General features: G+C 40.8%; 1 long non-coding RNA gene across 1 annotated transcript in view; it reads left to right on the top strand.

Annotated features, from left to right (window-relative positions):
- The window catches only part of LOC114000002, an 88175-nt gene that overhangs the window by 31513 nt on the left and 44254 nt on the right, over positions 1 to 12408 (top strand). The window contains exon 2 of the long non-coding RNA XR_005563381.1: positions 10434 to 10555. This is a non-coding gene — a long non-coding RNA (uncharacterized LOC114000002). The remainder of the gene's footprint in view (positions 1 to 10433; positions 10556 to 12408) is intronic.

Consider the following 12408-nt stretch of genomic DNA (forward strand, 5'->3'; position numbering starts at 1 on the left):
CTTGGCCCCATTACCAAGGTAAAGGTGATGCTGCTGCTGCCCTGAGCTGGGTAATCCACCCTGGGCTCTGCTCTCCCTCATATGTGGCTCATAATGATGAAGTGTTTTCCTCAAGGAAACTTGAAAGAGGGAGGGGAATGAAAACCCTGGCTTTAAGTTATGATTCCTTAAAGAGCAGTGGGTACAGAATGTGCAGTTAAGCTGAAGATATGATATAGGCAAAATGTTGCTTCTTTTTTTTCCTCAAGAAGCAAAATTAACTACCAAGTGCCATCATTTTAAGACTGTAAAACAGTGTAACCTATAAAAGATTTATTGGGATTCTAACTCTTCTTTTGGATATCTCAGTGAAAGAAATAAACATAAAACTGAAATCAGATGCTTTAGGATTTATGAAGTTGATTCAATTTTTTTTTCTAGTGCCTGTTTTAACAGCCTATTAACATCTTCCCCACAGCAAATATAGAACAAAATTGATATTACAGAATTGAGTTGGGATGGGTCCCGTGAGTGTACTTAAATATCCCGTAAACATCTAGAGCTATTCATCTGTATTATGGACTGTGTGGATAAAGTACATCTCTATAAATTCTGCTAAAAGCAAATTCTTCCCAGTTCCTTCGGCAGAATAAAAATTAAAGGTCTGATTCTGCGAAGGGTTGAGTGCTCCTGCTAAATTCCCAGCTCCCTTGTAAAAGGATGGTTCTTGCTCAGTGCTTTCAGGGCTGCTCACAAAAGACTAATTTTCTGCCTTGCAAGTGAAGGCAGCCCAAATCAGTTGTCACTGTGCTAAAAGTCTTTTACAGATGATTTGTGTCGTGTTAATTCCTTAAGTGTCAGACATGAGCGAGTCTAATTCACTGCAAAAAGTGGAAAGGCCGTTAAATGTTCCTAATAAAAGGAACATGAAAACTGTTGTGCCCAATGTTGCCTCACCATTTATCTGCATCTTGCCAGCTCTGTTGTGTAACAATGTGGGCTTACCAAGGGAGATAAGGTTTTAATTGGGCACGTTACTTTCCGTCTGGTCCCTCAAAAAGTAAACTTTTTAATTAGATAATCCAGAACTTGGAAAAACAGTGGCTTTTTTTTGTTTGTTTGTTTGTTTTTTTTGTTTTGTTGTTGTTGTTTTTTGTTTTTTTTTGGTTTTTTTTGTTTTTTTTAGTTCTTGCTTGAATTTTGAAGAGATTAACTTGGTGGTGGGGACAATGTGTTAAAATAATGCAAAGTTCTTGTTTGCATCAGAGGATGATTCAGCCTCTGCCTCGGCTGCTCTCCTTTGCCTCCTCTGTTTGCTCTGTTACGTTTTCCTGATCTAAAGAGAAAACAATCAGAGAACAGTAAAGCTGTTTGGAATAGAAATAGCTCTGCTGCATCCAAAGTGGCACATTCAAGTGTTTGTAGAAGGGGATTTGTACAAAGGATTTAGCTTTGGCTCAGCTAATTTTGTCATTTCAGAAGAGTATCTTGATTTCAGCACAGTTAAGGCACGACAACTTTGGGCCACCTGTGTTATGATGTCTCTGTTCCATTTTACAACTAAAACTTAACTGCATGACTGTAGGTTTGTAAAACTGGGGAGTTTGTGAAGTAAAGCAGAAAAACGCCAGGCCCTCCTCTGAAAGTAAATTCTGAATGGAAATCTTTCCCTGTAGCCAAACTAATTCCATTAATTCCTTCAACTGTTTTCCTGTAATACACTGTTTAATCTCAGCATGGCCTTCCGTTGAATCACTTGCAGTTCATCTCTGATCCACTGAACGTAACAGAGTGAATTTTGAGACAACATTAATTTGATTTGACAGAGTAAATTAGTGATTCAGTTGGTACCAAAGTCTATAAAGTACCCAATGAGGTGATTTTTTTTTCTGTGTAGAATAGTGTAACTATTCTTGCAGTCTCAAGCAGCGAGAGAAAGCCACTACTACTTAAATAGGAATTGATTTATTCACTTAGGGCAAAGATTGGGGACTAAAAGCTCCATGTTCAAGAATAAATTGAGATATATTCTGGGTTTTGAAGTGAAAACGTGGTATTTAAAACCTGGGGACTTCAGGGAAGTGTTTATAATGAATAGGTGCAACAGCAGAGTAAGGAATGCATCAAATGGGGAAGGGCTTCAGGCCATGGGTGTCTGGCAGCAGCTGTATCCTCGTGCCTGATGCATGTGGAGTGTTCTCCTGGTGTTCAACCAGTTGCGATGAGGTCAAGCAAACCAGAGAAACAGAAGCTTCAGCTGCTTGTTGTCTCATTCTTTTTGATTTTTAAGCAATGCCAGAGTAGTAGAGAAAGTTGAGCAGTGAGACTTGAGTGGCAGCTCTTCACATCCTCGTGGCTCTCCTGAAATCAAGACACCCAGAGTGGTCAGTGAGTGACCCGTGGGGGTCACTGAAGAAGGTTTCAGGGATATTTTTGCAAAATGACTAAAAATCTTCATAGGAGATTTTATGAATTTAGTTTAAGTCACAGGATTATTTAATTAAGGCTTGGATTAAGCACAGCACTTTGGAAAATTATGACCTTGAAGGACTTTCATGAAACTGTCAACAAGCAAAAGTTCCAACCAGCCAGGTCTAGCAAAGTATTTCTCAAGGTGTTGGTGCCACAGGTTTTTCTGCCTGCAGCTGAGGCTTCAGCTGCACCTGTCCTATTTTCCATATGCAAATGTTCATGCCATCGCCTCAGAGTTATTTTTCATATTCTAAAAATATTGTGATGTCTCGGTGTTCACTGCGGCACAAAACACCCCAAATTAAAATGGCAGCAAAATGGAGGTGTTAGTTCAGATTTGACTATTCTTAGTGCTTCAGGAAGGCAGAATAAATGAAACTTCAAGTGATAGACACTACGTGTGATTGGGGCTGAATTTCCTCCATTTGAAATATTCAGGTGTTTTGTTTTGGCAATGATCACATCCACACATCAGTGCTCTCTGGTTATGATAAGTTACTTATGTTTCAGATTCTTCACAGAATCACAGTTGGAAAACATCTCTGAGATCATCAAGCCCAACCATTAACCCACATCACCACGTTCATCACTAAATTAAGTCCCCAGGTGCCACATCCACACCCCTTCTGGATGCTTTCAGGGGTGGTGACTCCACCACTCCCCTGACTGGCCTGTTCCAGTGCCTGACCACCTCCTCAGTGAAGAAATGTTTTCTAATACCCAATCTAGGAAAAATTCCTTCACTGGAAGGGTGGTCAAGGCATTTGAGACTTGGAGCTCACCCTGGGCAGCGCTGGCAGCTGAGCTTTGGCAGGAGGGGTGGGCAACCCCCGGCGAGGTTTTGCCCAGTTTGACAGACGTAGAAACTCGAGAGAGTGATGTTAACTTTATATCAACCAACTTTACCTCATAAACTTTATATCCACCGCTCCTGCTCTCCAGCAAACATGGAGTCGGTGCCAAAACACTTGTGTCTGCCCTTCACTGCTTCCTTTGGATCATTTCTCAAAAGCCTGAGAGAGGTCTCACTGTATAATATCGACTTGGAGCAGAGTGGCATTAAATGGCATTAATATCACCCTTCACAGCCTGCATTGGCCATCCCACATTTCCCTTAAACAATAGCGTTTCTGGAATTTCAGATTACAAAGTGGTACCCAAAAATAGATCGCTGCCAGGCAAACTAATCTGTTTGCAACATGGCTTGCAATCAGTCTACCAGGGAAGGGCAGATGAATTGCAGCAGATGGCTCTGAGTGAGGTCCTCATTTCACCCCCACGATTGCAAAACACGGTTGTGTAACCACTTCAAGGTCACCAAATGAGTTCTACTTCTAAAAGGTAATGAAGGATTTGCTCCTTCCACCCCACAACATTTATTTACAGGAGCTGCTGCTGCTGAACCAGCCCGTGGTGATTTGAGGCTGGAGGGGGAGGCAGAGGGGGATTTAAGCCTCAGGAAGGCAAACGTCCAGAGGGGTTAATCCTTCATAACCATCATTTCTGTTATCCTTAATCTCCCACTTTCTCTCTCAAAGCAAGGTCTCCGGCAGGTCTATGGGGATTCGAGGTGTTGTGCTGGCTTGTCCTTGTTCCAAAGACCTTGACATCTCAAGTTTGTGCTCTTGGGGCCAACAGGACACTGAGAACAAGTGTTTACTGGCTCACTTTGAAAATACTCAGGGGCAAAACTGCTGCAGCAGCCAGGGTTGTACCAGAAATGTAGTGGAGGAAGGTCGCAAATGGTGAAAATACTGATTTTACTTATGTTTGGAGGAGAAAAGTCCTGACTGAATTCCATTTTATTGGGGGGGGGGGAAAATTTTTGTTTAAATCTTCTGCCTTGGAATATGCCAGTTTTGGTGAGAAAGTAGAACTATTCTCTTCCCACTCAGTAAAAACTTCCAGTTCTTCCCAATTTTCTGAACTCTGATGTGTTCATTCTTAATTGCCAAAAAATACTTAAAAGCCAACACAGTGAAGTTTTAATTTCTGCTGCCTTTGTTCTGATCTTTTCAGAACAGACCTTTTGCTCTGCTGTCTGAGCACAAAACGGTCTTTCAATGTATTAATTTTTACAATTGTCAGGGGTTATCTTCATTTTGTAGATAAGGCCATGAAAACACCTAAGAGCTAAATTTTCAACATAATCGTCTACCTAAACATAAAGAGCTGGCAACTGGAATTGTTTTAGAAGCACATTGGTTGAGAAAGCGTATTCCAAAGGTATTTTAATAAATTCCAGTGAAATTTGTAGTGGTTCTTTTTAGTTTTCGTGCTTTTCCAAAAAAAACACCCTCAAAACTTTTCATTATTTCTCATAAGATTTACCACTGGTTCAACTGAAAATATAAAATTTATCTACTGCTCTTAATAAGCTTCAATATAGTCTTTGAATGCTATCAAGTGGGCCTAATTTCTTCCATGTGAATTCTAATGCTTTCTGTAAGGAATTATAAACCCTACAAGCACATTTCTGGTTTCCAGAATGGCTGAATCGTGAGTCCAACAAAACATGTTAAATCTTTGATCACTGACTGGTTTATATTGCCAATAACAACCTATCTTTATTGTGAGTGCTGTCTGAGACAGTTGTTTGAAGTATCATAATATGCTTTATCCTAATTTCACTTCATACATTCTGGGATTTATGCTCTGTTTAGATATTTATCACGATACAACCTGAAGTGAGCCTTGGAACAGCACAAAACTTTATTTTAGGTTACTTTTAAGGACATGCACAAGCTTTGTTATCTTGATATCGCTTCTGAAGGAAAGGCACATCTTAGTTGGATATCAGGAAAAATTTCTTCACTTAAAGGGTGGACAAGCACTGGAACAGGGGCCCAGGGAAGTGGTGGAATCACCTGGAAGTGCTCAAAAAACATGTAGATGTGGCACTTCACGATGTGGTTTAGTGGGAATGAGGTATTTGGTCAAAGGTTGGACTTGATCTTGGAGGTTTTTCCCAACCTTAATGGTTCTGTGATCTTAAGCATGATTTAAGTTTTTAGCCAGTATTAAACTGAGCAGCCCTGACAGCAGAAGCAGATTTTTGGTTTGTTGATTATTTTTTATGAAGTTCAACTTATCTGCAAATGTCACTTTATTTTTAAACGAGCGAACAGAGATGGGCCATAACACCATGTCCTGAGCTCTCCTGTCCAAAGGTTGGTCTGTAGCCTCTTCCAGCTTTTTTTGGGTTACTTCTCCTGCCTATTTGGTGGAATTTTGCCCTACAAGTAAAATTAAAAAGTTTTGTCATGTCATGAATTGAATTTCTCCTGAATTTCAGCTGCATTTCTCCTTGCTGAACTGAGCTTTCTAATTTAACTTATCTTTATGTTGTTAAAAAAGTACTCCAAGTGTTTAGGCTGGAATATTCCTGGAGAAAGCAAGTCCCCTTTTACAAGGACAAGGAGAACAGAGAACTATAATCTGTAAATGCACATGCTCTGGGTCTTATCTCTGCTGTGGGAAATTGGCCAAAGAATCAGGTGGAAAAACTAATTTCCTCAAATATTTCTTTGGGAATGGGGGCAGCTCGCTGAGTATCCATAAAGAAAGGAGACAAGAATTGCTCCTGGAGTGGGTCCAAAGTTCTTGGATTGTTTATTTACACCCCATATTAAGGTGCTTTCCCGTGAAGAGCTCTCAGCTCTGCTGAAATCTCTGTAATTAATTCCTTCCACCTTAGTACACAAGTGTGAAGTTCAAGCACCGGGAAGAAAAGACATTTAGAGGTTTTGTCCTGATTTTGTGGGAAAAGCAGGATTCTCCAACGGGCTGCTACCAACTCCCTGTGCCCCTGTTTGTGGGACAAAGGGTGGTCAAACCCCCAGTTTCAAATGATTAAGTGACAGGACATAACCCAGGACTCTCAACTGGAATTTCTTCCTATGAAAGCAGCAAAACCCTTGCCAGTGAACCTTAAATTTCAAGACACTCTGTTTTCAGGCTCTTATTTTATTATGACATATTATTAGTAATAATATTATTTTCTCCTGTGGTATTACAGCTCTGGAAATTTTATCTAAATACTGTTATTTAGAAAGTCACAGGAGGTCATAGAATATCCTGGGTCAGAAGTGGCCCACAAGGATCACCAAGTCCAGCTCCTGGCCCTGTTTTTTTGCTCTGCATTTCATAAGGTAATGCCTCAAATGTAAAAGCACTTAAACACGTGTGAGCTTTTTTTCCCCCTCCCTAAAAACCAGTAGAAAAGTGAAGTGACAGACAGTGTGTTCCCTGGAACAGGAGCTAAAACCTAGAGTGGAATCCCAGTGGAAGCTGCAGTACCTGAGAACACGTCTGTGAGGGCAGGAATGGGGCTGTGAGGACACTGAGTTAGTTCAGGGACCAAAAAACAAGGTGTTCATGGCTCTGTGTTCAACTTGCTCTGCAGAGGAGCTGGAACCCACTATAAAATATGAAACCCACTATAAAATATGAATGCCAACAAAGTTGCTGACAAGGAGCTCAAGTATTCACACCAAAGCATAATTGTCTGTTATGTCCACTCCATTTAACAAAGTTACTGAGTGTGTGTCAGGAGCTTTGTATTCCCCGAAAAGCTGGAGGTGAAAAGGAGCCTCCTGAGAGGGGGACGATGTCAGGATGGCCATGACCCACACACATGAACTCCTGTGAACTCCACCAGCCCCTTTTGGTGACTCTCCTGATTTTCAGTCGTGGTCCTGTGAGTCTCCCCACACCCAGTGCAGCTGTAGGTCCCTCTGGATGGTCTTTGTATTTAGAACGACATGATGTTTTGTTACAACACATATTAAGGACGAGCCTGTTCTTTCTTTTGGCCCCAGGCCACATTGCAAGTATCTAATAATGCTTTTAGGCTCAGAAATATAATTTGTGGAGCCTTTTGTGAAGCTTGCAAAGTGCTGTAGGGCAACTGCATGATCAGCATCATATAAATGTTAGTCATTAAGAAAAATAATCATAATCATGATGGCCAGCACAATAACAATTAGCCTGTTCCCTGGCTCTCTGAACACCCTGGTACCTACAGACAGCCCATCTTCAATAAGCTGGGGAGGGTCCAGTGACTGAGGCTTTGTGTAAGCAACACAACTGATCAATAATGTGAACTGAAGCAATCACTTCCATTGACTCCAGCAGGTAATTTGTGTTCATCTTGCAGAGCTGCTGCACATGAACGTGGGGAGCAGCAAGCAGATAAAAGTGGCAGCACGTCAATTCTTGCTGGTGGTTGGGGCCAATTACTGGAATTAAAATAACCTTTTTCAGAGTGCAGCAAGATTAGCTGTTGACCCTGCTGGCCTAATGCAGTTACTATTATACTTATTATCATCAGCCCCTTCTCCTGCCTTCGCTGGTGATTCTCTGTGAGTGAAGGCACAAGCTCTTGTACATATTATTTTTGCTGTGGGTTTGAAAGGTGCCAAAAATTTTGTGAACAGAGTTGGAGGATGGTAGTGCACAAAGCAGAGGGATCAGTTCAAGATGTAACAGACTGTAAGACTGTTCAGTGGGTAGCTACAGCAAATTTGGGAGTATAAAAACTTGAATAATCTCTGTGTTAATTTCTTTTAGTGTATGTAACTTTTCTCTATCAGTAATACTTCTGTTTTCTGCTCCATGTCTAATGATGTGCATGCAACTGTTGCAATGTAACACAAAACATCTGTAAGCCTGTAGAACCAGTGGTAATCCATGTTCTATCTGGAGTCTGTGATGGGGAATCAATGTCAATGAGACCCCTCAGAGACCTCCTGGGGAAGCAGGGCTCAGCCAGGCTGTGTTCAGAGCCCTGCCTTGCACCTACCAAACTGGTATTCCAGAATGAATTAAGCCTCCCAGTAGTGCCTATATCTTGGAAATTTTTGCTGTACTATCTATTCATTTTTATTCTTAATTTGCAGGAAATTATCCATAGCCTTTTGCCCAAGGTGTGCATCAGACACAGGGTCACATTATTGTCCCCACAACTGCAGGCACAGCCAGAGCAATGCTAACCCCCAAAGCCCCCTGAATTTCCATAGCTGACTGACTCAGTGATGTGTTTGTTATATAGTTCCAGTGAGGATGAAATACCTTCACTGCCTTTATGCAGAAAACACAATGTATATTCTCATGCCTGACTGGAAACCACGTGTTTTGTAGCTGAACTGAACTAACTCTTTAAATCAGATTTCCACAACCATTGCACAGACACTGGAGGGCTATTTGCCTTGTGCAGCTCGTTGCATGGAAACAGGACTTGTCTCATGAGACCTGAAAAGGGTGAAGAGCAAATGTGACCACTCCAAACCTTTTGAATCCCTCTGTGCACCTTTCTCTCCCTTCCCTGAATCACAGGGTGTCTCTTTTCACTGGCCTTGCAGAGTCTGTGACTGGAAGGTCAAGTGGCAATTGTCAGGTCTCGGGTAGATTCCACAACAGTCTATTTTCCTTTGGGCAAAGATGGGGGGGAAATAAATTGATGAAGGAAACAGAATTTCAAAAGTATGCTTAGCTCTTCTAGGAATATTTTTCACCAGTTCATCTTTCAGGAGGTGAGGGATTCCCTCTCCCTTTTATAGAGGTGGAAGACACAGTCTGACTCTACAACTGTGCCTCTCTTCCCCTAAAAGAATCTGATGTACGAGGCATGGAAATGATTGTTAGGGGGGACACAAGAACAGTTAGACCAAACATCATCTGGATGAGGAGTTTTCCCTCCAGAGGGAATGATGCCAGCTGGGACTGGAACATATGTAGAGGGAACAAGGAAGCACAGGTCCTGCCTCTGCAGTGACTGTGAAATGAGCCACCACTGGGAAATGTGAGAACACGAGTGCCAGAGACACTGGGAGCACGAGCAGGGCCTGAAAACACTTCCCCAAAGGGAGATCCTGTTGAACCAGCATGACATAATATGGCAAGAGGAGTAAATTCACTGTGCAAACCACCCAGCTTTAGGGAAAAACCAGCTTGAATGAAATGTCTGGTTTGCTCTTGGGGAATTGGAAGTGCAATGTCACTGACTTTTTTTTTTTAATTTCCCCTCCAAGAATACATTTCTGCAGAGAGATGTTTTCACTGCAGGAGTGTAAAAGCCCTTTTAGAAAAAAAAATAGCAAACAATAACTTTTTTTTTTTTAAACTTGTATATGACTCTTGCTGTTTCCAACCTGGTTAAAAAAAAATAACATTTAGTTGAAAAGGGAAGGTGTAATTAATTTTAACACAGAGTTACACTGTTGTTTGTATAAGAGGGTCTTGCACTTCCTCAGAATTTATCCCTGAGAATTATTTCTTGAGCCAGTTTCTCTGAGAAGGTGAAATTGGGCTGTTGGGGTTACATTAATGTACATCTACTCTGAGTCAGGGGCTGGCACTACAGATTGAGATGTTGTCCTTACGTGGACTGTTTGACAGAACAATTATTGAAGGAAAATAAAAAGAACTATTCAGAACAAGTAGATGAGATTAAGAATACAAGGTCAAATTTCATGAAATAACTCAAGTCAGGCATAATAAAAAGGAAAGACATTGAGCATAAAATGATTTGAAGGGACAGGATGTTTAAGAGAGGACTGGACTTGTGCTAAACAGAAACCCAATAAACCAAATTACTCTGGCTATTGCTGCCTTCACTGCTGCTACAAAGGTAGTTCAGTTACTCATTAGTCATTGCTTGCAGGATTATAATCTATCATGACCTCATCTTCTCCTTACTCCTTTGGGAATACAGAAAGGAAAACAAATCTATGAGCTCCCCCCTCCCTGTGTCCCCCTACGACCATTAGAAAAGCTTCCTCATCCTTCAGAAGAACAATCAATATTAAACATCTTTTACTTTGCCAATGATTGATTCTGTCTCATTTCCCATTACTCATTAAAAAAAAAAAAAAAAGGGGACATTCAGGCTCGATTTTATTTGTTTATTTATTTATTAAGGGATGACAGAGGCAGGGCTGCCTGAAAAATTCATGGAAACTTCACTGTTGTTCCTTATACAGCTTTGGCAGTGACCTCGAGGGACAGGACTGCCCCAGGAATGAAAACCTCCCTCCTGTGTCATCCTCCAAAGCCCATGAACACCCAACTGTCCATAAAGGTGGCAAGAGCTTAAAACTCTCAGGTAAATGCTTCTTTTTTCATATATCACAGAATTTTGCAGTTATTCTTTAAAATTTACAGGCTGAAATCTTAGATAGCTTTAAAAGTCTGGGTTAAAACCCAACATTTTTGTTAAAAAGACATAAGGAAAAATGTCTTTTTGTTCAGATTTAAAAAAAAAATCAAGTGTCACTTGATGTAGATTTAAACTGGTTCCTGGAATCAGTGGGGTTTTCAGGTGGTCATTATGTTGGTGCAAATATCAACCCCACAAACATGCTAAAAAAGTCCCTCCATTCTGTTAATCTGATTTTGGAAGTCCTACCTCCTGAATAGGCCAGGAACACAGACTTGAAAAGACTCCCTGTGTTACTGAGGGCAGCTCCTGTGTAATTTCAGGAGTTTGGCAAAAGATGTTTAGTTCAGAACATGTCCAGAGTCAGCAGAATCCACCTCAGTCTTGTTGAGTGATGTCAAAACCTTTAGTAAATGCTGACAAATGCAGCCATAACGTGTCACAGGAAGAGGAAAATGCCCCAGTGTCAAAATTCCCTGTATTGGCAAGAATAAAATTCCCATGGAATTCTAAGAAGTAAACTGTACCTTGCTATTCAAAAGAAAACAAAGGGCTTTGAGGCAAACTCTGCTTTTTTGTCTTGAGAGGAAATTCTCTTTCCATCTAAAAGCAGCAATAATAAAGATAATAAAGTAGGATAAGCAGCCTGCTTTTATTGAACCACTTCAGAACTGAGTCCTTAACAACATGTTTCCCCTTATACTGTTATTTGTTCTGACTGTAATAAAGTTAAATCAGAAAGTCTGGAATATTGAGCTGGGGCTGTTCAATTAGTTCCACAGAGTGTCCATGTGAGTTAGTGCCGTTTGAGGGAAGCAGCACTTGAGTGCTCATGGAAGATTTGTGTTCAGTTCTGTTAATTCAGACAGATCCTGGCAGATGTCTGATTAGACTAATTTCAAATTAAACGACGAGGAAAACAAAAAAAGTTTGCGTTCATTTCGAATGATTGAACAGGAGATAAAAACTCTGCGTGTCTTTGTTTGCTGCAACAAAGCCCAGCTCGGCTCCCTCCCATCCCCTGCTCTCCAGAACCACTCAGACACCACATTTTCATTGCGGAGATTGCTTTTAAATAAGCAAACACTCCAAGTTAAACAAACATTTGGTGAATGCAGCGCTGTCAGATAATCAGAGGAACTGAAAATAAGGAGTCAAAGATACTGTGCTCGTCCTCCAGGGCTTGCATTCCCTCTGCCATTGTGGGCTCTGCTTGTTCAGCAACCTCACAACTCCCAGTTCAGAAGTCCTTCCACGTGTATTGAAGGAAATAAGTATCTATATTTCCTGTGCTGGATCAAATGGTTGTTCTGCCTAATCCTTTTCTGGAAGATGTTGTTATGAATTTGAGTTGTTTGTGCATTACTTGGGGTTTTATTCAGCTTTATATTGAGCAGGGGTGGGTTTGCACCAGTTCCATCATACAGAGGGTATCAAAGTGAGATGTGGAATATGCTTTGAGTGCTTCTTTATGGATTTGCCTGTTTCAAGATGAAAAAAAAAAAGCATAGGTAGTAATATTCAATATTCAAATGAGTGTAGAAATTCTGGGTAATTTTAAAAAAATACCTGGAAGGTTTTTTGTTTAATTATGATTATTTCTTAAAAGGCATTCATATCAGGGAGGAAAAAAAAGTAATTTCAAAAGTTCCTAAGCAATGTAATAAGTTAATTGTATCGTTAAGTGCTAATTTCACAAAAGTGGTTGGTAGGAAAAGTCACTCCTCCTGGTACTGGGTAATGGGGGGAGGGTGGAAGGTGACATTATTTGTGGCAAGGTCCAGATCACTTCTGTGGCA

The sequence above is a fragment of the Pipra filicauda genome, unplaced genomic scaffold, assembly GCF_003945595.2.
Source record: "Pipra filicauda isolate LSUMZ 115617 unplaced genomic scaffold, ASM394559v2 scaffold204_size1372650_pilon, whole genome shotgun sequence".
Classification (NCBI taxonomy): Eukaryota; Metazoa; Chordata; class Aves; order Passeriformes; family Pipridae; genus Pipra; species Pipra filicauda.